Source organism: Protopterus annectens, chromosome 8.part0 (assembly GCF_019279795.1).
Source record: "Protopterus annectens isolate FY-2018-M chromosome 8.part0, PAN1.0, whole genome shotgun sequence".
Taxonomy (NCBI): Eukaryota; Metazoa; Chordata; order Ceratodontiformes; family Protopteridae; genus Protopterus; species Protopterus annectens.
Window position 1 is genome coordinate 522,986,244 of NC_056741.1, and position 27,389 is coordinate 523,013,632.

Consider the following 27,389-nt stretch of genomic DNA (forward strand, 5'->3'; position numbering starts at 1 on the left):
AGTTCATTGTGGATGTTGATTAGAAATGACAGAATTAACCACAAAAAAATCTCCTAAATTCAGAACAATTACATTTTTATATAAAGGACTATTGATGTTCTTAATTTGATAGCACATATATGTCCATTAATATGTTCATTAAACAGATGAAATGATATGCTTGCTTTACTGCTAATCACTTTTTCATCATAGTTACCCCATTAGAACATGTAGACAAACCTGGAGAAAGCATCAAGCAATAGGGTTATATTTATGACAAAAATACTTATCAGAATCACTAAAGCATGTTTTTTCTTTCATCCATTTATGATTCATTCTCATTCTGTCATTTTAGTTTGTGATATTAGTATCTGGTTAATTTTTGTTTCTCATATCTTGGTCTTTTAGAACCTCTGCAGCGATTGATAGAAATCCATTTGAGGAAGACATTATCAGTGGAATTTCTCTACAGACATTGCCAGACATGAAGAGGAATATTATGTCTACCTTCAGAAATACAGTTGCTTAGAACAATGCAAATAACACTAGAACTTTTTAGAGGAAGAATACCGACAACAAAATTATGTTTACTGAACTCTTGACTCCACTTGATAATGGAATAGTTGGTAATAATTCTGGCTCAAATGGTTTATATTTTTATCGGATGATATTAAGCAGTTTGACAAAAACAAATAAAAATATGAATCACTCGTGTAGGATAATTTCTACTTTGAACATGGCATATGAAATATCCAGGTTCCAAATGGATTACATATTTATAAATTTACAAAAAATGTGATCCCCAATAGTCCCTTATGTCAAGGGCTTTCTGCCTTTTTGAAAATGTTGGATGTGATTTAATGCACATTCTGATTATATACAATAAGAAAATACTGTGTGATCTAGAGAAAGAATTCACACAATTAAATACAACAATCTGTTATGACCATTCTTTCTCCATTCACATAACTACAGTCTCTCTAGTCTTCGCTCTCTTGAATAAACATGCATCCATGTTGGAAAATAGGAAATTAAATTAGTAAGGGATAAAAAACTGTAAAGAAGAGAGTTTTATATATTATTCCTAAATTGATGAGATAGACTATGAAACAATCAGAAGAATTCAGAATCAATTCCCACACCTCTTTATAGCAACACACTCTTAAAACATAATTCAGACAACAAAGAAACCCACTTTCAAAATCAGAAAACTAACTGCAAACTGTTCTTTCCCAACTCAACATCTAGCTACTAACTTATTATTACTTGTAACATAACTATTAATCCTTAGAAAATACCAAACAATATTCCACACTTCTCAGGTATACTCTACACAAAACCACCCTCTAATACAAGTTCTACAAATCCCCCACTGCATTCCACCACCAAAGCAACTACTACTCCTAAGCACAGCTGTCACACACAACCAAAAAAACCTTAACGCTCATTATCTTCTGACACAATAACAATAACCATCACTTATAAACACTCTCTACTACTCTCACAATGGCTACTTCTACTACAACTTCTACTAGTACTATTATGTCTACTACTGCTTTTATTAACACTTCTACTACTACTACTACTGTTCCATAATAACCAAATATATAAAGTAAAGCAACTTCTCAAAACATCGCACATGCCTAACTTATTTCACTTATAACCCAACTCTGCCCAACTCTACCTCTCAGTAGTCATCTTGGGATTAGTGCTTTTGTTTTCTTCTAGTTTGAGAAGGAGTACAGGGGCATTATTTCCTGGAGACTACTGATTACCAGAAAACCTAATGACTGCTTTATAGGTGACAGCTTGGAATCCCTGCTTATATTCTTATCCTGGTGAGAGAAGGAGCAGAGTCCATTGATTCCTGACTGTTTCTAGTTGGAGAGTGAGTGTCTGTGCTTAACGTACCTGATTGGTCTGGTTGCTATTTGCAGTATCTACCAGAAAAAGGCTACACGCCTACAGAATCTTGCATCATCTGGAACAAGACTGTGGATCACCAAACAGGCTGTAGCCTGCTTCTCTTCTTGGGACTGGTGGTAACATTTTGCTTCTGGTGAAAGAAGAAGCAAAGCAGCATTGTATCCCAACAGAGTGAAGCTGTGGTGACACCAGCATTAGTAGTAGCCATGTGTGTGACTCCCCTCTTTCCATCATTCTTGACAAGCTAATTCTTTGTTTTCAGTAAGCAATGCTTGACTTGTTTCTAACTTCAGAATATCTGCCTAAATACTTCATCCTTAACTTTTCAGGGTCTACATATTACTTGCCCCTCAAGTGTTTGTCAGTGCTCTGTACAGACTCAGACACCTTGAGTGACATTTTTCCTGTAAAAGCACAATTGAAATTTCTCCAATACCTAGTTGCACACAGGACAACTAGTTTGCAGTGACAAGCACTGTCCACATAGTTGCAAACTGGATACTTCTGACAGTGATTGATATTCTCACTCCAACAGTGGAATCAATAAAAAAATGGTCTATTACCATGGATAAGAACTTTCCTTCTGTCTATGTTACTGGCTTGGTGAATGTGGGCATCCTGAGGCAATGTAGAAATTGCCTCATGTTTACTGACAACTAGTTAATTCTCATACAAACTGATATGGCATGTGAGAGATGTATTTACACAATGTCACTGGAGGCAAAGCTCTCACATAAAATTACTCCTAATGTTAATAAGGTTGTCAGCAGTACACACGCTGCACCCATCATGCACAATTCAAAGCGGACATATAGACCCACATGTGCTGAAGCACTTACATGTAACCTTCCTAAACCACAAAGACCTCCTGGATGAAATGCACATAACAAATACCCTCAGCAGCCCCAAATGCGCTCTTTCAAAACAACACCCACATCAACACATAGAGCTACATCTCATGGATCTCATGGACCTGTAAGCCCATAAGGCAAGTCACCTCACAATCAAACATTCTAGTCATTGGAGACTCCATCATGAGACACAATGATGTCCTTCGCACCAGGCTGAGTAAGGAGAAAGTTATGGTCAGTTGCTTATCAGGGGCTAGGTTCTGACACATTACACATGCACTCAGGTCATTGGACCACAATTACCAATATGACTCAGTCATAGTCCATGTGGGAGTAAATGACTTGAGACGTACCTCCCCAGAATATATGAAGAGAGACATCATAGAGCTCTCTGAATATGTGTCTCAGGCTAGTATAAGCCTAGCACTGAGAAGCATTTTATCTTCTCTAGGGATGATGCCACAATACGAACAAAAGATGACTGACTTTAATAATTGGCTTAGTTTCTGGTGTCATTGTAAGGGGGTGTAATATTTGTCAGCATGGAAGGAGATGGTCAACAGACCAAGCTGCTTTGCCATGGATGGTCTGCACCTCTCCCCTCTAGGCTTTTGAATATTAGCTAAAATATTGCCTTCCCCCATAGTCTCTTTTTAGGCAATGCAAAACTGAAAGTACTTCCAACATAGCAAAACAAAACCAAGAAAATCTAAAGGTATTACTGCTCATTGCTAGTCTAAACAAAAAACTGTACTCCCTAGAAGCTCTCTTTACTGTAGAGAATGCTGGTGTCTGTGGGGTCACTGAGACATGGTTTAAAGCCGCAGAGAGCACGCCAACAGTGCAAGGTTATAATGCCTTCCACACATTTAGACCAGCTACTTCACAGGTAGGGACTAAAGGTGGAGGTGTCTCTATTTACATCAAAAATAAATATACTTCAAGGCTGGTCAAACAGGACAATGCACTTGAGCTGCTTCATGTTCACGTCACCATAGGTAAAATCCAGTACCACTTCCTTGCAAGCTATAGGTCCCACTGTGTGAAAGAGGAAACCCATAACATGTATTTCAACTTATTAGAAACACTAACCGTCCAACACAATACCATGTTCATGGATGACTTTAATTATTCCACTATTAACTGTGAATCTTAAATGACACCAAACGTACATGCACAGAGATCCCTGGATTTTGTAAACACAAACTCCCTGGACCAGACAGTCAGTACACCAACCAGCAGTCCAACCATACTGGATCTGGTCCTCACTAATATAGGAGACTGCTGCACACCTCCTACTGTAGTGCCTTCCCTGGTAAGGTCAGACCACAAAATGGTCTCCTGTGAAGTAAAAATAAAACCTGGACCTCCAGCTAAACCTGGAATATTCAGGAATTATTCTAAGGCTAGCCTCCTGCTATTAAGTGAGAACCTGGCAAAATTTCAAGGCCTCATAAATCCCGAGAACACTTCTGCCTATGCAGAACTGCTCACAGAAACCCTGTAGAAGCATATTAATAGCTGCATAGAGACAGCTGTACCTACCAGGAAGAAGTGCAGAACTAACTCAAAAAACAAGCCACCCTGGTGGAATCATAAAATTAAGTGGCTGTATAACAGGAGGAAGAAAATCATGGCAAAAATTAGGAGGTGCAGCACCCAGCAGGATAAAAGCATTCTCATGAAACTAAACAAACAACTCAGAGAACAAATAAAGTCTTCCAAAGCCAAAGTTGAGGTAAGTTTGGCCTCTCAGGCCAAGGACAACCACAAAGCATTCATGTCCCAGGCCCATGCTTACATTTATCATGGGTATCAGAACTTGTCAGAGATTTGGGATGCATGACTAGAATTTGTCAGAGATTTGGGATGCATGGCTAGGCTTAAAAAGGCCCTTGTGGTCGTTAGCCTATTAACCACCTATGAAACTTGGAGGGCTGCATCCCCCACACCCCCGCTACTTATATATACCAACTCCGAGGTTGCACTAACATGAAAAAAAAACAAACCTAATGTAATGTACCCTACACTCCCATTGCACATTGTTATATTTATCTCATGAGAAATACACACACTACACATATACAAAACTCACCATGTTCAACACTTAGACACACACTCTCACCTACCCTAACTGACTTCTAAAACTTCCCAAAAGAGTAAAACAAACCACATTTCTGCCCAAAACCCCGACAAACTACAAACCTACCTGAATCTCAGAACATAACCACACGTCAGCCGCTATCTTTACTACCCGGAAACCAACAAACCTTAAAGTGACAGCATACAACAAAGCACAAAACACACAAAACCTACTGCAGATTTGGCAAACTAAGATTTGATAACGTGCAGTTGTGAGCAACTGCACTTTCACTATTCTGGTCTCGAGATACTAAAATTCGATATTTAAGTGTTTTAAGATTCAGAAGTGAATATAGATATATATATATATATATATATATATATATATATATATATATATATATATACACACACACACATATATTCTTTATCAAAAGTCATATGGATTGCCCATTTCAGATTGATGTGCCTGTCCATTAAGTACACAGTAATCAAATTTGATGAGTCGGTACATAAAATTTCTGCAGGACAGTGTAAGTGGATACATAACACTATAAGAACAGGAGTTCAGTTCCTTCCACATTGTTGTATGATGCTGGAGTTAGTATATATACATTCAAATGTGAGGGGTGGACACAGCCTCCCACTTGGGAGGTGCAGAGGGATTGTATATTTAGGATCATAGGAGTTTGTTAGGCTATCGACCCAGAGGTCATTTCAATCCTAACCGTTTCATCCCAATGTAATACCATAGATAAGCTAATCAATATCCTGGACTGCATTTAGTAATGACTGCTCATGTCCAGAAGGGTTGTGAGTACTATCCCTGGTAAGAATTTATAGTGCCCCATCCACTCATCTAGGTTCCTCTTCAACAGTGTCATTGAGGTGCTCTGTTTCACATGAATTGGTAGCCTATTCCAAAGATGTGGCAGTTGCTATGAGACAAACCTGTCCCTCTGGCATGTCCTGTTTAAAGTGCAGGACATACTTAGGGCTCTGGAATGGGTAGCTTTAGTCCCATTTGACTTATAGATATGCAGCAAGTTCTTTAGGTTTGGGTCTGAGATTGCTTTGTAAGCCAGGCATAACTGTCCCCTAAGAAGTGTATACAATACAGAGTATAGTGACAGGGACTTTAGTTAGTCTGTATAAGGTACATGCTGGAGTCCTTTGATCTGCTTTGTTAGAAAGCTCTGAGGTTTCTCCAATTGCTGCAGGTGCTTTGTACATTACATGTTGAACAGGGCATTATACTCAATTATGGGATGGATTTGTGCCAAGTATAGAACAGTTAATATCTCCTTTGCTCTTGAGGTGACACCTTTACTAAGTAAGTGTTCTACATAGAAAGCCTTCTCTGCTATGGTATACACATGGTGGTTAAAGTTAGGGTCGCAGTCAACTTGTGATCCTAGATCCCTTACCACTTCATGGGTACTTAGGGTATTGTTGTTGATTTGACAGTGTGATGTGACATTGTTTTTGTCAAAGGGAATGATGATGCATTTCTTTGCATTCAGTTTGAGACTGTGACTAAGACACTAGGCGTTGGTCTGTGTAAAACCCTCCTGGAGTATACTGACTTCATTTGGGGATTCAATAATTGCACCCAGTTTGTAGTCGTTCACAAACTTGGTCAGCCACAACCCTTTAGTTTTGACCTGATTTTTTGAGAAGTGTATACTAAACAGTAGGGGGCCCAGCACTGAGCCCTGTGGCACTCCACTGGTGACAGGTCTGCTGGTTGATGTGGAGTCACCCACTTTGATAGTGTGTGTCCAGTTTGTTTGCCATTTGGCAACCCATCTTACAACAAAGGGATTTGCATTCACTTTGATAAGTTTATCAGTAATGCCTGAGTTTGGAATTGTGTCAAAAGCCTTAGCCAAGTCGAAGTACACTGTGTGCACAAATTTACTCTCGTCAATGGCCCTGGTCACATTTTTAAAGAAATCCACCAGATTTAACAGGCAGGATCTGCTCTCGATGAAGCCAAATTGGGATGGATCCAGGGTTTGGAGGTCACCTATGTCTTTATTTATGTGGTCCATAATGAGACCTTCCATTGCCTTAAAGATGAGGCTGGTCAAGCTTATAGATCTGTAATTCTTCAGGTCTGTTGCTAGGCCATCTTTGTAGAGGGGAATAACCGTTACTGTTCTCCACTCCACAGGAACAAAGCCTGTCATTAGGCTATGATTGAAAAGCCTACTTAATGGTGATGCTAGTTCATGTTTTAGTCTATTTAGAAGACAGACTGGGATGCTGTCTGGTCTGATAGAGGCTGTGTTTTTTGCCTTGGACAAGGCTTTAATGCCATGCTACTCAGATATGTAGAGTGAAGGGGAGTTTGGGGGAAGGTTTGTGATAAGTTTAGAGGGGATAAGGGAGTGAAATTTTCACTAAACCTATTTGCTAGCAGATTTGCTATCTTTGTGTGGTCAGTGTGTGGGATACCATTAGTCACTAGTTCTGCACATGCCTGGATCCTACCTTTTATGCTACGTACGTAGCTGCAAAAGGCCTTATGGTTATCCTTGGCTGTGCTTGCCAAGTTTTTCACAAATAAGCCCTTAGAGGATTTGACAAACTGTCTTATGACAAAAAAAAAAAAAAAAAAAAAAAGGGAAATTGATAAGAGATCTACGTGATTACGAATTGAATAAAGCATTTGTGTCCAGAACCAATCGCAATAAGAGGCGTAAGCATGTGAGGTTTCAACAGGAAACGGACAGAGTACGCTCTTTGAACTCATCAGCGTCAGCTTCAGAAAACGGCTACACATCTTTCGAAGATGATGGAGCTGAAACGGATTTTCCACATCTTCCACCAGCTGAACATCCGGAACATTTAAGACAGAATTTTTGTGCAGAATATCCACAAACGCAGAGAGACAATTCGCGGCAGAAACGCCAACGGGAATATACTGAATACACCACACCAGATCCGACCAGACGGGGAGGCTACAAACGAGGTAGATGGTAGTGTGGTATTCAACATTTCGGACAGTTATGTGGTAAATTTATCAAATTATGAATTTAATAACAAGGAACTTTCAGTATTAAATTTGGGTTTGAAATTTATTCCTACTGTCGTATCCAGACTTCATGACATGCAATTGGATGTGTACAGTTTTAGTCGTAAATTGTATTTGAAATATTTTTTTAGTTTAAATACTGAAAGTCAGAATGATGATTTAGACTCTGATATGTCGAGCTTAGATGAGAGTTTTTATTCCTGTATGTCTGACGAACAAGCTAATGCCTATGTTAAACTTAATACTGAGAAGGTACCTTCTAAAAGTAATTTTATTCCGAGAATTATGAATCAGGAAGTATCTAACTTTATTAGGATGGTGAATCATTCTTTAGAAATAGGGCACCAAGAATTTATGTTAAATAAGAACAACATTGAATATAATATGTCCTTTCATGAGTGGAAGATCTTAATGGACCTAAGTAAGAAAAATAACATTGTTTTTAAACCTGCCGATAAGGGCAACAAATTGGTTGTTCTAAACACTAATGATTATTTTGACATGTGTATGCAACATCTTAATGATAATAACATTTATGAAATATGTGAGGTAGAAAAATATCATTTAGCTATACTACAATACAAAGAGTTGATACAAAAGGGTTTCAGATTAGGATATTTTGAGATGAAAGATGTTAACAATAAATTTCAGACAGAGGGTTGTGGCATGGCATATTTTTATTGCCTGCCGAAAATTCATAAAAATCTTAATAAACCCTCTGGTCGTCCCATAGTATCAGGTCGTAAATATTTTTTATGAAATATAGGTATTTTCCTACATGACTATTTGTCTGCATATGTTAAAAAATTACCTTCTTTTTTAACAGATGTATTTGATTTTTTGAATAAAATTAATAATATAAAATGGAATAAAAGTATGTATTGGCTGACAGTAGACGTCAAAAGTCTATACACAAATATTAGCCATGAATTTGGATTGGAGGCATTAAGATGTTTTTTGGGTCAGTCCCCTGTTTCAGAATTTATTTTAGAGTTATTGCATTTTTCTTTAACCAATAATTTTTTTGAATTTAATCACTCTGTTTATCATCAGAAACGAGGAACAGCCATGGGGGCTTCTTTTGCCCCCATGTATGCAAATTTGACCATGGGATTTTTTTAAGTTAGAATATATTTATAAACATAAGTTTTTTCAACAACATGTTATTAAATACTACAGATATGTAGATGATTTAATTTTTTTAGTGGAAGGGGGGCAGTCTTTGGCAGTACAATTTATTTCAGATTTAAAGTCCAATAGATTTTCTTTGGACTTTGATGGTTTAATTATGGGTTTACGAATACCTTTTCTAGATGTGATTCTTGACATTTCTAGTGGTTACAAATTAGTAACTTCAGTAAATAGGAAATTTGAAGGTCCTACGTTATATGTACATGGTACTAGTGGACATGTTCCACATACTAAACACTCCTTACCTTATGGAGAAATGTTAAGGACTTTCAGATTATGTAATGAAAAAGCAGTACTTAAAAAAGAATTAGATTTTGTGTACAACTCTTTTTTGTTAAGAGGGTACAATAATTCTTTTTTGGATGAGAGTCTTAACAAACTATGGGATTATTCTTATAATTATAACAAAAAAAGCATATTACAGGAGAAAAAATCTGATTCTTTTTTCAGTCAAAATAAACAAATGCAATCTGAAGCTATGTACTTTGTTACTACTTATGGATGTTATACATCGGAATTAGTTAAAATTGTTTCTATGTTTTGGAAATATTTTAGTACCCTGGATAATGTTAAATCATGGCTAAATGTCAATTTAAATTTTTCATACAGAAGGGGAAGGAACATTAAAGATTTCTTGGTACGAAGTAGGTTTAGTTTTCCTATAGAATTAATGACAGAACAAGTTAGACATAAAGGGACCCATCAGTGTGGTAAATGCAAGGCATGTAGTTTTGTTACTTTTAGTTTTGAATGTATAAATGATATTTCCTTTCGAGTAAACAATTGTTTTAGTTGTAATACAGAGAGAGTCATTTATGCCCTAAAATGTCCCTGTCATAAATTTTACATCGGGGAAACAAAGAGAGCTTTCAAAGTGAGACTACTTGAACATGTTAGGGACATAATTAATGTTAAAACTGAAAGTCCTGTTGCTCGACATTTTTGTGAAATGCACAACAGTGATGAAAAGTTGTTACAAGCATCAATTTTAGAACAAGTATCTGATAATGATTCTGATTTATTAAAAACTAAACATTTGTTACTGTATAAAGAAACTGTTTATATATTGAAGTTTAAAACTTTACATCCAAATGGGCTTAATGAGGATTTTAATTGGAAAACGTTGCTTAGATAATTGATTTTTTTAATAAGTTGATTGTTTGATTGTCTTAATTAATGGATTTAATCTGTATATAAGGTCAGTGTGTTTTATCTGTTGTATACTCCTGGAAGGCTAAGGCCGAGACGTCAGAGAGAAAGAGGTTTACTACAATAAATCGTGTTTGGTGGATCCTGCGGTGTTGTTTTTTCTACTTTTCCTGCATGCTGTTGTTGTTGCTGCTGATACATGTCTACGGATTCGCTAGCACAGTTTCCACGGGTGCTGCGTGACACTATGGATGTCAGTCAGCTTTCATTAGACAATTTTGTCAGTAATGTTACGGATAGAGGTGTGAAGCAATTAACAAATAGAACTGGCTTGGACAAAAGCAGTACATTATGGGATAAATGGGAGGATGATCGTAAAAAACGCTTCCCGAATCCCTTTTGCAGTGTGGGCAGAAAGAATCTTGTGCCGGATAACGTAGAACATAAATTATTAATAGAGAATCTAGAGAAAAAAATGATCAAAGAAACTGCTACTTTCTTCAACATATGCGGTTTACAGAGATATATAGACACTGAGATAACACCGAGGGGATTAAGGGCTTTCAAAGATCCTACTACACCCTTTGACCTCTCTAAAGATTCTGATGTTTTGTTCCATAAAAGATGGGTTGCTGCAGCCCACAACTGTACTACAGAATGGTTGCATATACTTATAGAACGGGACCGTTTAAAACAAAAAGAACTGTGTGTAGACATTAAGAAAATGTGTAACGACATATCTAAATGTGTCTCTACATCTTTTTTGGATGAGTTCTTAAAACAGATGAATGATAAATTGAAAGATTATGAACTTACACTTATTGAAAGAAAAAAAGGGAAATTGATAAGAGATCTACGTGATTACGAATTGAATAAAGCATTTGTGTCCAGAACCAATCGCAATAAGGGGCGTAAGCATGTGAGGTTTCAACAGGAAACGGACAGAGTACGCTCTTTGAACTCATCAGCGTCAGCTTCAGAAAACGGCTACACATCTTTCGAAGATGATGGAGCTGAAACGGATTTTCCACATCTTCCACCAGCTGAACATCCGGAACATTTAAGACAGAATTTTCGTGCAGAATATCCACAAACGCAGAGAGACAATTCGCGGCAGAAACGCCAACGGGAATATACTGAATACACCACACCAGCTCCGACCAGACGGGGAGGCTACAAACGAGGTAGATGGTAGTGTGGTATTCAACATTTCGGACAGTTATGTGGTAAATTTATCAAATTATGAATTTAATAACAAGGAACTTTCAGTATTAAATTAGGGTTTGAAATTTATTCCTACTGTCGTATCCAGACTTCATGACATGCAATTGGATGTGTACAGTTTTAGTCGTAAATTGTATTTGAAATATTTTTTTAGTTTAAATACTGAAAGTCAGAATAATGATTTAGACTCTGATATGTCGTGCTTAGATGAAAGTTTTTATTCCTGTATGTCTGACGAACAAGCTAATGCCTATGTTAAACTTAATACTGAGAAGGTACCTTCTAAAAGTAATTTTATTCCGAGAATTATGAATCAGGAAGTATCTAACTTTATTAGGATGGTGAATCATTCTTTAGAAATAGAGCACCAAGAATTTATGTTAAATAAGAACAACATTGAATATAATATGTCCTTTCATGAGTGGAAGATCTTAATGGACCTAAGTAAGAAAAATAACATTGTTTTTAAACCTGCCGATAAGGGCAACAAATTGGTTGTTCTAAACACTAATGATTATTTTGACATGTGTATGCAACATCTTAATGATAATAACATTTATGAAATATGTGAGGTAGAAAAATATCATTTAGCTATACTACAATACAAAGAGTTGATACAAAAGGGTTTCAGATTAGGATATTTTGAGATGAAAGATGTTAACAATAAATTTCAGACAGAGGGTTGTGGCATGGCATATTTTATTGCCTGCCGAAAATTCATAAAAATCTTAATAAACCCTCTGGTCGTCCCATAGTATCAGGTCGTAAATATTTTTTACGAAATATAGGTATTTTCCTACATGACTATTTGTCTGCATATGTTAAAAAATTACCTTCTTTTTTAACAGATGTATTTGATTTTTTGAATAAAATTAATAATATAAAATGGAATAAAAGTATGTATTGGCTGACAGTAGACGTCAAAAGTCTATACACAAATATTAGCCATGAATTTGGATTGGAGGCATTAAGATGGTTTTTGGGTCAGTCCCCTGTTTCAGAATTTATTTTAGAGTTATTGCATTTTTCTTTAACCAATAATTTTTTTGAATTTAATCACTCTGTTTATCATCAGAAACGAGGAACAGCCATGGGGGCTTCTTTTGCCCCCATGTATGCAAATTTGGCCATGGGATTTTTTGAGTTAGAATATATTTATAAACATAAGTTTTTTCAACAACATGTTATTAAATACTACAGATATGTAGATGATTTAATTTTTTTAGTGGAAGGGGGGCAGTCTTTGGCAGTACAATTTATTTCAGATTTAAAGTCCAATAGATTTTCTTTGGACTTTGATGGTTTAATTATGGGTTTACGAATACCTTTTCTAGATGTGATTCTTGACATTTCTAGTGGTTACAAATTAGTAACTTCAGTAAATAGGAAATTTGAAGGTCCTACATTATATGTACATGGTACTAGTGGACATGTTCCACATACTAAACACTCCTTACCTTATGGAGAAATGTTAAGGACTTTCAGATTATGTAATGAAAAAGCAGTACTTAAAAAAGAATTAGATTTTGTGTACAACTCTTTTTTGTTAAGAGGGTACAATAATTCTTTTTTGGATGAGAGTCTTAACAAACTATGGGATTATTCTTATAATTATAACAAAAAAAGCATATTACAGGAGAAAAGATCTGATTCTTTTTTCAGTCAAAATAAACAAATGCAATCTGAAGCTATGTACTTTGTTACTACTTATGGATGTTATACATCGGAATTAGTTAAAATTGTTTCTATGTTTTGGAAATATTTTAGTACCCTGGATAATGTTAAATCATGGCTAAATGTCAATTTAAATTTTTCATACAGAAGGGGAAGGAACATTAAAGATTTCTTGGTACGAAGTAGGTTTAGTTTTCCTATAGAATTAATGACAGAACAAGTTAGACATAAAGGGACCCATCAGTGTGGTAAATGCAAGGCATGTAGTTTTGTTACTTTTAGTTTTGAATGTATAAATGATATTTCCTTTCGAGTAAACAATTGTTTTAGTTGTAATACAGAGAGAGTCATTTATGCCCTAAAATGTCCCTGTCATAAATTTTACATCGGGGAAACAAAGAGAGCTTTCAAAGTGAGACTACTTGAACATGTTAGGGACATAATTAATGTTAAAACTGAAAGTCCTGTTGCTCGACATTTTTGTGAAATGCACAACAGTGATGAAAAGTTGTTACAAGCATCAATTTTAGAACAAGTATCTGATAATGATTCTGATTTATTAAAAACTAAACATTTGTTACTGTATAAAGAAACTGTTTATATATTGAAGTTTAAAACTTTACATCCAAATGGGCTTAATGAGGATTTTAATTGGAAAACGTTGCTTAGATAATTGATTTTTTTAATAAGTTGATTGTTTGATTGTCTTAATTAATGGATTTAATCTGTATATAAGGTCAGTGTGTTTTATCTGTTGTATACTCCTGGAAGGCTAAGGCCGAGACGTCAGAGAGAAAGAGGTTTACTACAATAAATCGTGTTTGGTGGATCCTGCGGTGTTGTTTTTTCTACTTTTCCTGCGTGCTGTTGTTGTTGCTGCTGAAACTGTCTTATTTGCCTGTTGAGGCTGAGGAGGGTGCTTTTCCATTGTTAAGGCCTCACCTTTGTTTTCTTGGACAGCAAATTTTGCATTTATTGTAAAGTTTGTTGATGGATGTCTATCATGGCAGCTTGTTTTTACTTGCGGTCTGGCTATGATTCTTTCTGGTACAGTTGAGTCTATACACTTATGCAAGTGATTGTACAGGGCTTTAGTGTAAGCTTCAGTGTAGTTACCACTTCCAGCTGGGATTGGGGCTTGGAATGCATTTGTACCTTCACCTAGGAGGGTATAGTTTGCCTTGGTGAAGTTTTTTACTCTCATTTCGCCCTATGTGAGTTCTGGTGTTACTGCCAGCTTGAAGGTGACTGATTTGTGGTCAGATTTGGCTAATTAGGGTCCGACAGTTGTGGCAGTGCATCTGTTTGACATGTTAGAGAGGACCAGACCTAGTATTTTTGTTCCTCTTGTTGGGGCATGAACAATTTGTTCCAGGGCATTTGAGTTAACAAAGTCAAGGAACTTTTTCACCAGCGAATTAGGGCTAACATAGGTTTTCCAGTTGATGGTGGTGTAATTGAAATCCCCCATAACCAGAGTGTACAGGAATATTTTGATTGAGTCCAGTTTGGTCGAGTAGGCTTCTTGTGCATCATGACTTATGGAAGGTGATTTATAACTGGCTATGACTTGAATGGGAGGCTTACCCACATTAAGATGAAATTGGAGTAACTCCATGGAGTTGTCCAGTCTAACCAGGCAGGAGGTGAATTTATCTCTAATATAGATAGAAACACCACGTCCTTTGGTTCTCACACATTCATTTTGTGGTCTGTAGGTCTGGAAGGCATTGTAGCCTTGCAAGGCCAAGGTAGTTTCTGAGGCCTTGAACCAGGATTCTGTGACTGCACAGACATCTACATCTTCCAGTGACAGAAGTGCTTCCAGGGTGTGCAGCTTTTTTGTTTAAGCTCCTATTGTTTAGCAGCATGACCCTTATTTTGCTCAGACTGGCAAATTTCATGTTGGTAAGTTTGTTTTCGAGGCATTGCCTAAAAAAGGCATTATGAGGGAGGCAAGAGCCTTTGCCAGCAGCTGAAAGCCTAGTGGTGTCAGGTGCAAACCATGTCTGGCAAAGCAGCAATGTTTGTTGACCATGCCCAGGCTGACATTAACTAGATCCCCTTTAAATAACACCAAAAACTAAGCCAATTATTGAAATCAATCATTTTTTTGTTTATACTGTGGCATCATTCTAGGTGAGGGTAGTATGCTGCTCAAGGTTTGGGACATACCTGCCTGGGACACGTATTCAGGGAACTGAATCATATCACTCTTCATATAGTCCACTGATGTATGTCTCAGGTCATTCACTCCAACATGAAATATGACAGAGTCATAATGGTACTTGTTGCTGAGAGATCTGAGTGCATGCTTGATCTGGCAAATCCTGGCACCAGGCAGGCGGCTAACTATGGCTTTCTCCTTGTCCAGCCTGGTGAGTGGGACATCCATGTGTCTCACTAAGGAGTCTCCAATGACAAGAAAATTTGTTTTTGGAGTGGTATGTCTTAAGGGCTAGGTAGATGAGACACTGGTGTTGAGATGTTTCTTGGGTGCTGTGGGAACAGTGTTAGTTGTAGCAGCCTTTTGTTTTGGCAGTTTCTAGTGTCTCAGTAAGTTTTTAGAGACCCTCTCCGTATGTTGATTTATGTGTTGGATGCATACTATGCATATGAGTAGTGGTACTATATGCATGAATAGTGGTGGGTGGGTTGACAACTGCTTTAGTGTTACGGTTTCGAGTGTGAGGGAGCATGGATTCAAGATTCTTGGTGTACATATATCTCTCACACTCTGTACTAGAGTGAGTTAGTAGAGGATTGTCAGTGTACATGAGGCAATTGCTACACTGCCTCAAGAGACCTAAGTCAGCAAAGTTGGCAGGAGAAACAAGGGTAGTTGAAAAGCCATCTTTTCTGCCACAATGAACTGTCTATATGTATTTGGTTCTCTATAATGTAAAGATCAGCTGCTACTGTTTTTAAGATTAAAGTTCTGTTGATCAGTGGTACTATGTGTGTGTGTGTGTGTGTGTGTGTGTGTGTGTGTGTGTGTGTGTGTGTGTGTGTGTGTGTGTGTGTGTGTGTGTGTGTGTCTGTGTGTCTGTGTGTTTGTATCTGTGTGTGTCAGACCTCTCAACTGTCCAGATTTTTACAGAATGTCCAGATTTTTACCTATATTTGGTCTGTTCCTCATAAATGTTATGGCTTCTGGCAAATCTCTGATGATTAAAGGCAGTAAATAATAACATACATATGAGTTTTTCAGACTTCATACTTTCAAAAAATGCATGCTAACACAAATCCTGTTATTCTACTAATTTTCTAAGTTTATAAGAACAATATTTAAAATTTGTCCCTATTTTGGGGTCTTTGTTCCCACATTATTTTAGACTTTGCCCACATTTCTTGAGCTAAGAGTTTTCGGGGTTTCGTGGTATGGTGTTTGTGTGTGTGTGTGTGTGTGTGTGTGTGTGTGTGTGTGTGTGTGTGTGTGTGCGCGCGCGCACGCGTGTGTGTGTGTGCGCGCACGCATGTGTGTGCGTGTGTGTGCATGTACCTGTGCATATGTGTAAAGGTAAACAGCAATAAAACAAGAGCAAAGAAAAGAAACAATATAAATATGTAAAGAAATCAATAACAGTCAGAGTCCACCTGCTGCCCCCATAAATTTTAAACTGTGTCCTGTTTGTGTACCTTAAATAAAAATGTTACTTCTTAGCTCCTCCCATAATTCAGATCAATTTAATCAATTTGCAGTCAAAGAATGCAACAAAAATCTATTGTACTGGTCCTAACCAAAACGTCTTCTAATATTCTAAGAAAAAAAATTAAAGCAAAACAGTAACATTAAAGTAAAGCAAACCAAAATACAGCAAACAGCAACAGCAAAAGATAAAACAATCTATGCAAACTTTAAAGTAAGAAATCCTAAATGGTCACAGAGCACTGATGTATATGAAAGATTAATGCTTATTTCTTATTTTAAACTGTAACTATGTTAAAGACACAAAACTTTCTTTTCACATCTGCTGCATACTTAAAGTAGCAAAAACTTGACTATATCAACATATTGCAAACATGGTGCTGCATATAAGGGTGCGGCCTTTGGTCAGCTGGTGCCCTAGGTAAAAGGACTCCATGGCACCCCCCCCCCACACCACCCAGGTGCCCCCATCCTGGTCTACCTATACCAAATAAATACTGGAAAAGTGCCCCTGCTACAGTGGCGCCCTAGGCAGCCGCCTAGTTGGCCTATGCCTAAGGCCGGCTATGGGGTGAGCACATGCATAATACATGTTTCACCCATCCCCACTGACTTGCAATCAGCTCAGAGAGTGAGGGAATGGAAAAATATCCCATTACAGACTGCCATTAATTTCAAAAAGATAAGATATTTCATTATAAAATAATGTCATTTATAACTGCAACAGTCCAAGATCAAGAGTGTGTAATTCATATTTTTATCTACGGTAGAAAAACATTTAGTTACTCAGGCTGTTCTCTCACAGTCAAAGGTAAAATACAAATTACCAACTCCCTGTTGTGTTATATTATTTTCCTACCAAATTTCTTTGCTGTATAACCCTGTATTTGTGTATTGTGTTATTGCTGTAGTATGTTTTGAAAAAAATTCTTGTTACTTTATTTTTAATAATTTTTTATACACTCTGTTTTAGAGCATTCCCCCCCAGGCTTTAATAAAAAGGATCTCTATTGAGCTCAGTTGGACTACCATGGTTAACAGATGTAAGTAAGTAAGTAAGTAAGTAAATCAATCAATAAATAAATATTGTTATGATATCTCATGGCTTCCTACATAACATGTAACTGTGGAATCCTGGAAGAAACTACCAATGTCTTGCATTAAGTATTATACCTGAAACCTGGGTACTGCCCACTGCCATTTAATGTAAACTTTAGCAGATGTGAGATACATTAGTAATATGATTTGCACTCCAAATTCAGGCGTGTAATTTTTTTTTATTTTTATTTATTTTATTTTATTTAGTTTTTTTTTTTTTTTACTTTCAATTGAGCACTGGCCAACTGGGAACTGTCAATGTTCATATGTAAAGATGCTAATGGTGGGAGACTGGCCAGCTGCATCTACAGTTATTGTGAGATAATATGTGCTTCTGAGTTTGGATGGGGAGGTAGAAACAATATATGGTGTTGAAAGTTTATGATATAGAGTGTGTATATAAATTATATAGCTAGAAAGGTTTAAGAATTAAGTAGAGAAATATAACATTAGTAGGTCAGGATGTAAAATATTTAGCAGTGGTTCTTGTTGCATCATGGGCAAAATGTATAATATCGCCATAATAACTGGAGTAATGCTGCAGGACTGAAGCCCAGTGATAGTGATTTTGTTTCATTAAGGTGAATCCGAGAATGAGGGGAAACAGTTACAGACGTCAATTTCCCATTCCAAGAAAGGATAATGAAAACATTCCGAACTTCAGGCTGCTGGACTTTCAGAGTATTTGTTCTCTTGATAATAGCAATCTGTGGCTTCACAGAGCAGAGGTCCTATCAGGTTTATGTGACTCCCTTCTGGAACTGAATCACTACTGAACTGAACAAGCAGTATAAGTGGTCTTCAGCAAGGCCTTTGTCACCATATTTCAGAAGAGGGTGATACAATCAAAGGGTAGTGAATGTGGCCCATATTGGTGACACGGACATAAACCTGCCAAGAAACCCAGGATGTTAGGTATAGGAGAATTGCCAGGAGAAAATTCACTAACCATGGAATGCCACAGTATCAGTGGGAAGACTAGTCTTATTTAGTATGTTTTGATTTTTATTTTTTTTATTTAAAAATTGTTTGCTTTGTAACCTATTTCAATACCAACTTGTAAATAAAAACAAAGTCAGAATTACATTTAGTGAAACTGCAAGGGTATAATGAAAATGCATATCTGTAATATACCTTTATCAGCTAACAAAAAGGACAAAAGCGTATATTGTTATAATATAAATCACATACAATAAATCAAAACAATTCCCATTTTGAAAGTGAGGTGTCTGATAATTACAACTGTGGATTGTGTAAGTGGGAATGGCAGCATAAGGCTCTTAGACAGAGTTTGTGAGTAGTTAGGAGGCCAAGTTTTACAAACATTTACACAAGTGAGATGTGTAGATCGGTTATAATGGAACATGCCATATGAGGGATTGTAAGAGTGCTACCAGTAGCAGAAAGAGAGAGTGATTTACATCAGGTTAGCTGGATGAGAAATAATGATATCTGACTGATGAGAGGAGCTGGACTTTTAGACGAGTCCTACATTTAGGACGAGATACCTTTTATTTGTAGGGTAATACTTTGCCAGAACTTTGGATCTAGTATAGAGAAACAGTGATCTATATAGTGTAGTTTAGGTTTGGAGGGTGGAGTGTGGGATATGGATGGTTGTGTTTCTGAAGATGTAAGAAGAAACGTGTCTAATTAGTTTACCAGCCAGGGAGAGAAAATCTGGTTGATAAGGATTTTAAATATTCATTTCAGGTGTCTCACTGCAATGGAGAGAATGCATACACTGTACATTGATAGGTTCATTCGTCCTAGATGTCAGGGGGCAGATTCCAGAAAGATCTGTGGCAGTTTGTAAAATAGGCAGAGAGGCGGCAGTTGGGATTCAGTGCAAAATATGAAAAGGTAAGCATTTCTTTAAGACTAACCCACAAAAAACATGAAATCTTGCTAGGATGACCCCAAGTACAAGAAAGAAAGAACAGAGTATTTATTATAATCAGAAGTGGCAAAGACAAAAATAATGTCGCACAGCAGAGTACAGAACCTGGATTCTATTGAGGTTAAATCTTTCATTGTACAGGGCATTAGTAAGGCCACATCTGATGCTTGTGTACTGTTCCAGAACTCTACTGGATAAGTAACATTGATCACCATTACAACCTTAAACAATATTTATTATATTACTGGCAGGTAGTTGGTTATAGTCTTGATGCTGCTCTCTCAACCAAACTTAGTTTGTTTCACTCCACTCTGCAAACTTCCCCGCACTCAAGTTTGTTTGCTGTGAAACGGTAAGTGTCTGAGGAAAACTCCCCTGCAGATTCATATTGTTTTGCAGTACTTTACGCCTTCTAAACAACTATATTGTAACTGCAGTCTGAAGTAGAATATGCCTTGTGCTACCAAAGTGTGGGTTAGAATAATGTTCCTATTACATAAAATTGTTCCAATGACATATAATAGAGAAAGACTACTCTTAATGGTGTTGGAGTTGTTTCCTGCTATGATGCCTTCCCACTCCTGATTCTCTGGCCACTCCTTATGGCATTACATTTATAGGACTAGTTTTCCACCCAGAACTCCGCCTACTTCTCACTGTTCTTAATTCATTACAGCTGAGTGAGCCTTCAGGCATTTCTGCAGTTGCAAACAAAAAAGTACCGGACCCAACTGCACAATGAGTCAAAGAGAAATAAAAATGCAGAATCCCGAAATTAGCGTACAAACTTTTATTATAAATGCTTCTGTCTACAGACCTCTTCAGAACACAGTACTTTTTTGTTTGTGGTTCCAGTATTCAATATTTGGTTTGAGCACTTGTTTGCTTCATTTCTGCAGTTACCTCCTACTGACTCCTCTAGGCATCAAACATTGTCTGCTCATATTTACATTAACAATTCCAAAACCATGCTACATAAAAGGTATCTGAAGATTTCATCTTAAAGCATACATGATGGCAAACACAATTGCATTGATATTTGACCTCTGTCTAATGCAGCTAAAGAGATGTTGAATATTATTTGTATACTGTTTAGTTGCATTGTAATAATTTTCATGTTTCTCTAAATATCTCAACATTTAGGCAACACAGACAAAACTGCACAGCTCATATGAAAGCTTACAGCTGTATGAAGAAAATCCTGCTGGCAGTATGTGTCTTGCTTGAATGGTTACTGAGATATCATAAGCTGTTCATACAACATTACAAAATTAATATTCACTGCCTTTATTTTGGCTTATAAAATCCAGTTTAAAGCATTGAACGCCATTAATGTAAAGATTAATTAATCCTGAGTAGTTTGCCATTTACAGTTTTCTAGTAACAATTATAGTTCCAGATATATGAATATTTGTTTGAACTTTTTTAAAAGCTCAAGCCACACCCACTGGGAGTTAACAGCACACACTCAAAAGAGCTGTAATGGAGGAAATGAGCTAGATCTGCATTTAAGCACTTTATTTTTCTTTCCCGTTATATTTACTAACTAACCATAGTGATCACAACTTACACCACCCACCTCACTCAGCTATCTATTCCTACCCCACCTATATTCATACCCCAGTGTTCTAGCTCCTCTTTTTCTGACACATCTCTTTACAACGCTACATACCCTGCTTCTGTTAAGTATTACTACATCCTTTCTCTTCCTGTTTATCACCTTACAACTTGTCATGCATCACTAAGTCTTGTACACATTTCTCCCACTATGTACTCCACCTCTAACCATTCAAATCACCCCACTTCACCACTAATCACTTCCAGTATATACAGGGACACACCCCAATCTTTACTTCAAATTAAAATTACTAAACTCTCACACATACCGCACCAAAATAAAACTAACTGCTAAAGTTAAACCAAAACAAGCTTACCAAACATATCCCTTTTTCTCTCTTACCACTAGGGTTGCCAGATGTCCATTTTTTGACTGGACTGTCCGGTTTTCTAACAAATTGTCCAGTTATAAATTTCATTCAAAACCGGACATGTAAAGTCCGGGTTTTGAATGAGCCAAAATTAGGGACATATTGGGGTAAACATAGAGTTTTGTCCTTTTGCATAGGCGCCGGAACCATAGTGTGAGGGAGAGGGGCTTTTACAGCTGCAACCTGAAAGACTGTAATGTTTTAGGACCCAACGGAGGACTCATGCGTGTGCGTGCATCACATGCAAATGTGAATTTTAAAAAGTATGCGGGTTCCCTATCAACACACTATGCCTGCTATCAGAGTCATCACCCACGGTAAGCAAACTCCATTTTATCATGTCATAAAGCCTGTAAGGAGCTCCGTTTTTTTCTGAAGGCAAGCAGAGTCAGTTTTCTGGAGTGTGTTTTTCTGAAGGCAAGCAGGGTCCGTTTTTGCATGTAACTTGTGTTGTAAGCAGCTCCGTTTTCTAAGCCTATAAAAGCATGTAAGCAGGGTCCATTTTCTGAAGGCAAGCAGGGTCAGTTTCCTGAAGAGTGTTTTTCTGAAGGCAAGCAGGGTCAGTTTTTGCATGTAAGCAGTTCCGTTTACTAAGCCTGTAAAAGCATGTAAGCAGCTTTGTTTTCTAAGCTTGTAAGCAGCTCCGTTTTTCTGAGCAGGGCAGTGCACTTGCTGTTATTATTTTACAAATGTGTCAGACAATTCCAAGTACGTTTATTTTATTTTTCTAATTTGTTTACCGGGGTAGTGCACTGTGCACTTTGCGATTCTGACCAAGTAAACTGAAGAAAGAGTTTTCATAACTAAATCAAACATTTTTTAGTGGGTGTACTGTGACTTGTATATTGTTGATGCCTGCCTGAACTGTGTCTCCCATGACTTTAGTTTCATGAAAAATCTTAGATAGTTGTTGTTTAGCTGAATTAATATGATTTTTTGTATTATTTACCATGGGTAACCATAAAAAAAGTCTTAGTACTGTATGGTGACAGACCCTTTCAATGTGGACTGTTGACTATTTAAGACTCATAATGAGGTACACTTGAGAGCTATGCCTGCTCCAGTAATTTTGTCTACTTTATAGTAACTGCACTTGGTTTCATACCTCTGAGCTGTTCCTGATTTTGGCTCAGAATGTTGCTTCCCCCAATCCCAAATAAAACTGGTGATTTTGGAAGAAGAGAAGGTAGACTGCACTTAGTAAATAATAATTAGTGCTGTAGTCTAATTTTACTTCAGAAAATGCATGCTAATTCATCTTCACTTATTCTGTCAATTTCGCAAGTTAACAGTACTAATACTTTTAAAAATGTCCCTATTTTTTCTGGATTTGTCCTGTCCCCTGATTCTGTCAGTAGGGATTTGAGAACTCTGCTCACTTTAAGTTCCATTACTTGTCTTGGGACCCTTTTTGGTGATGCACTGCCTGGCCTGGTGAACATTAAGTCCTGCTTAATCCCTGCAGTTGATAGCAGGAGTAAATGATGAGGTCTGTGAGTGTGACCTTGAGTGTTAAGGATGTGAGCTATTTTAGATTCAGATAGGAATATAGTAAAGAATAGCTCTGATGTTTTCTTTATTTATTTGAGACTGTCCAGCAATGTTGTTTTAAATATTTCCTCTGATTTTGAACTATGTGTTGATTTACTGTGTATTGTCTTGTTCTTTTATTATTAAATATATTTAAATCAATCTTTGTGGCTGATATTTGTGAGGCATATTTTAGCTCAGACTACTTGCATAGCTATATGGTGACACTGTACAGGCCACTCCTAAATAGCCTTGCTTTTGGTCAGACTACCATTTGGTTAATAGTAACATTATACAATAGGATTGGACACCCTTTGTTAAGGGCACTATAGTAACTGGCCTTTAACAGAAAAGCATAGTAAATCAGCTGAAAGCAGGCATCTGGAACAGAAAAAGAGGGTGTTCCCATCAGCTGATGGCATGGTGACATCACAAAATGGATGGAGCATGGGTGGGAGAGGGGGTGGGAACGGGTGGGGTTATGGGTGATGCGAGGGGCGTGACCTAAGTCCGGTTTTAGCCACAAAGAAAGCTGGCAACCCTACTTACCACTCTGTGGGAATATTCATCCCAGCCCCGGTCCCTCCTACCATCCTGACTTCCCAGTAGTCTCCAAAACTCATCCCAAGCCATACCCTTTCTCCTGCTTATCCCATCCATCTCTTTCCACAACAAGGCCCACACCACCATCACCAAAACTATCAAAACCCAACCCACCTATCACAAACTCACCCAAACAGCTTAAATTCATTTTCTTAAATACTCATATCATCTACAGTAACATTTCTTAATTACATGCTTGGATCTCATACAATATACCAGATTTCTTGCCATAATTGAAACATGGCTAAAACCTTTTACTCAACTCTGAAATATCACCCTTGGGTTATAACACCATCACTGCTGATAGAACTCAAAAAAGTGGTGGAGTAGCCTTACTATACCCTGACTATCTTAAAATCCTACCCTACAATAAATCTATCCCCAAATTCTGTGACGATGGCCTTCTTATCTCTAATCTTAATTTAAATAACCATAAGTTACTATTTATTATAGTACTTTTTATTGCCCCCGGTAATAGTGCTACAACCCTAGAAAACATCCTAAACTGGATTTCACATCGAATTTCTAATGAAAAGATAATCCTGGGTGATGTTAATCTCAATTGGCAGATTATCTCCACAAAGTATCCATCAAATAGCCTAAATCTGTTTGGATTGACTCAACTTATTTCCTCCCCCACATGTTATAACGATCCCCAAAGTGGCTCAATTCTTGAGTGGATATTGGTGTCTGATGCCACTAAATATGTCTCCAGTGCTACCCTCTCTGATTCCCTCAGTGATCACCTCCCTGTATATGCAAACAGAGTCTTAGCCATCATGTCAAAAACACTTACTAAGAAGTTCCCATAACCTCACCAATTTTAACCGTGATGCATTTTAAGCTCAGAATATTAAACTCCTTTAACTAGTCTATCCTGCAAAATATTCCACTCAACAAAGCTGAACACAGATTTAACTTTTCCTGAAAACTCTCAATAATCTTGCTCCAAGTTGGATATCCACTCAAAGCAGGGCTTGGAAAGAATTATCACCCGAAAACATGCAACACTTTAAAGAACTACATAACCATATTAAAAGACAGATTATCACAGGCAAGAAAATCTACTTTAATAGCCCCTTACTAAATCCATCTTCTAACCCTAAAAAATTCTGGTCTTCTATTAATAATATACTCTACCCTGGAATATCCACCACTCCTAATCTTGCCCCAAATATCACTCCAAAATAGCTTTTTAATTTAAAACACATTTTATAGAAAGAATTAAAGCCCTTACAAAAGATTTTCCTCCCAACAATCCTGACATGCCCTCTCCTGAGACAGTAAACACCCCCATTATACCTAGAAACCCATCCCAACCTCCTACATCAAATTGCTGCATCTTAAGATGAAACCTTGTTTTCCTTTGGTAGATAATCTCCCAGCAGAATACTTCAAGCTAACTGCAGGTTCCACAGTCTACCCTGTGTCGCTTGTGATTAACAGATCTGTCAAGGAATCAAATATTCCTTCTCTATGGAAAATATTCCTTATCATCCCCCTTCATAAAGGAGGAACCTCAGTTGATATAATCAATTTCAGACCTATCACTATATTATCCCCTTTGTCAAAAATTCTCGAGAGGTGCATTCACAAGCAACTTCTTCAACATATTCCTCAGGAAAAGCTCCTAACCCCCACACAGCATGGTGGTAGACCCACCTATAGCACTACCATGGCCTTATTCATTTTCACAGATACTATTAAAAAGCCAGAGACAAAGGCAAACTTGTTTCCTCTGTATTCCTTGATCTCTCTAAAGCTTTTGATCTAGTCTGTCACCAAAAACTCCCCTAAAAACTGTCTTTCCTTGGGCTATCACAACCCACACTACTATGGTTTAACAACTTCCTAACTGACAGATACCTGTCTGTTAAATGACTCTCCTCTTTTTCTCCCTTCCTTCATTCCTGCCAGTACTGGTGTGCCACAGGGTTCCATTAATAATTTATATAAATTCTCTCAGCAAGCTTCCCTCATACAATATGCTGATGATTCTACCCTAATATACATTTCTGAAAACCTAATACATCTTCAGAGAATTACTCATGAATCCTTTAACTCTGTTAAAAGTTGGCTACAGGAAATCACCTGCTACTAAAGCCAAAAAAAAAATTACTTCTCTTTTTTTTTTTTTTTCAAAATCCCATTTCCATGAAAATGACAACTTTAAATTTTTTTCCTTAAATAATAAGATGATTGAAGTTACCCCTCATGCAAAACTACGTGGCATGACAATCATAAATTCAAGTAACATATTCACAGCATCATCAAGAAAACCCATTAAAACCTAGTCACCATATATACAGTAAAGTAATTCCTTACAGACTCTGTGAAGGAAACTCTAGCTACCACTTACCTCTTACCCACTCTCCTATAATAAGCCCCTATTATGACCAACCTACAGGCCTCACTTAGTTGTAAACTTGAACAGTGGTATAACAAAGTTGCCAGATCCACTTGCAACAAACCTTACCAGACTCACTACTGTTTATCACTAAAACCACTTAATTGGCTTGAGCTTCCTCATCATCTATCTTATACTCAGCTTACCTTAACCCATAAAATTATCCATACTCCATCTGCCTGCCCAGCAATTAAACCCCTACTCCAAAACTGTCTTCCAAATCATCCAGTTTAATCAAATAATAAACAACTGCTTACCATCTACAAACCACAAAGGGATGCTGGGGTCAGTCTTTATTCCAATACAGTAGCTAGAACTTATTAGTCATGTCTGTCACACACCCTCATCTTTACAAAGCATTACATGAAGCCGCGGTGGTACAGCGGTAGCATTGTTGCCTGACAGCAAGAGGTTCTCCTGTTCAATTCTCAGCTGGAGTGCCTTCTGTGTGGGGTCTCCATGTCCTCCCCACAGTCGAGTGGCCTCCGAAAGACATGCGTGAATGGGTGTGCCTTCACTGAAGGTTGGGTGTTGGGCTGGCAACTTGGCACCATAAAAATCTACTGCCAATCATTAGCAGACAGGAGTTCTGCTGTGGCAACCCCTAACCGGGAAAAGCCGAAAAGACAAACAACTAAAAGACTTCTTCTCTGCCTCGTGGATTTGTCCATGCTCTTCATCTGGGACATAGCTTTCTAACACTCTTCATCACCTTTCTTATAATTCCCTTTAAAGCACTAAAGAACTTAAACTGCTTATCCCCTTCTAATACCTCACTTTATTTCACTTCTTAAACTACTACACCTACTTCTAATCAGCACAACCAAGTTACTGTTCCATCACTACTTCTCTGTTAATACTCAAATCTGCTTATCTCCTGCAATACCTCACTCTACTGTATTTCTTAAATTACTTCAACCTGTCTTATATTCCACTCTTCTATTCAATACAAGACTTGTAAATTTAATATTTGTGAATATCAATACAAATTTTTTTTACTGACTACTATACTATGTATTCACATAATCTGCATTATAAAATTGTTATTTTAATATTACTGCATTAAATACGATACCTTGGAGCTTTTCTCCCAGGGCC

At 37.3% G+C, this 27,389-nt stretch overlaps 1 protein-coding gene across 1 annotated transcript in view; it reads right to left on the bottom strand.

The window, feature by feature from the left end:
• Nucleotides 1-27,389, bottom strand: part of LOC122808315 (medium-wave-sensitive opsin 1-like) — a 139,497-nt gene that overhangs the window by 42,675 nt on the left and 69,433 nt on the right. The gene's annotated exons all lie outside the window — the stretch shown is intronic.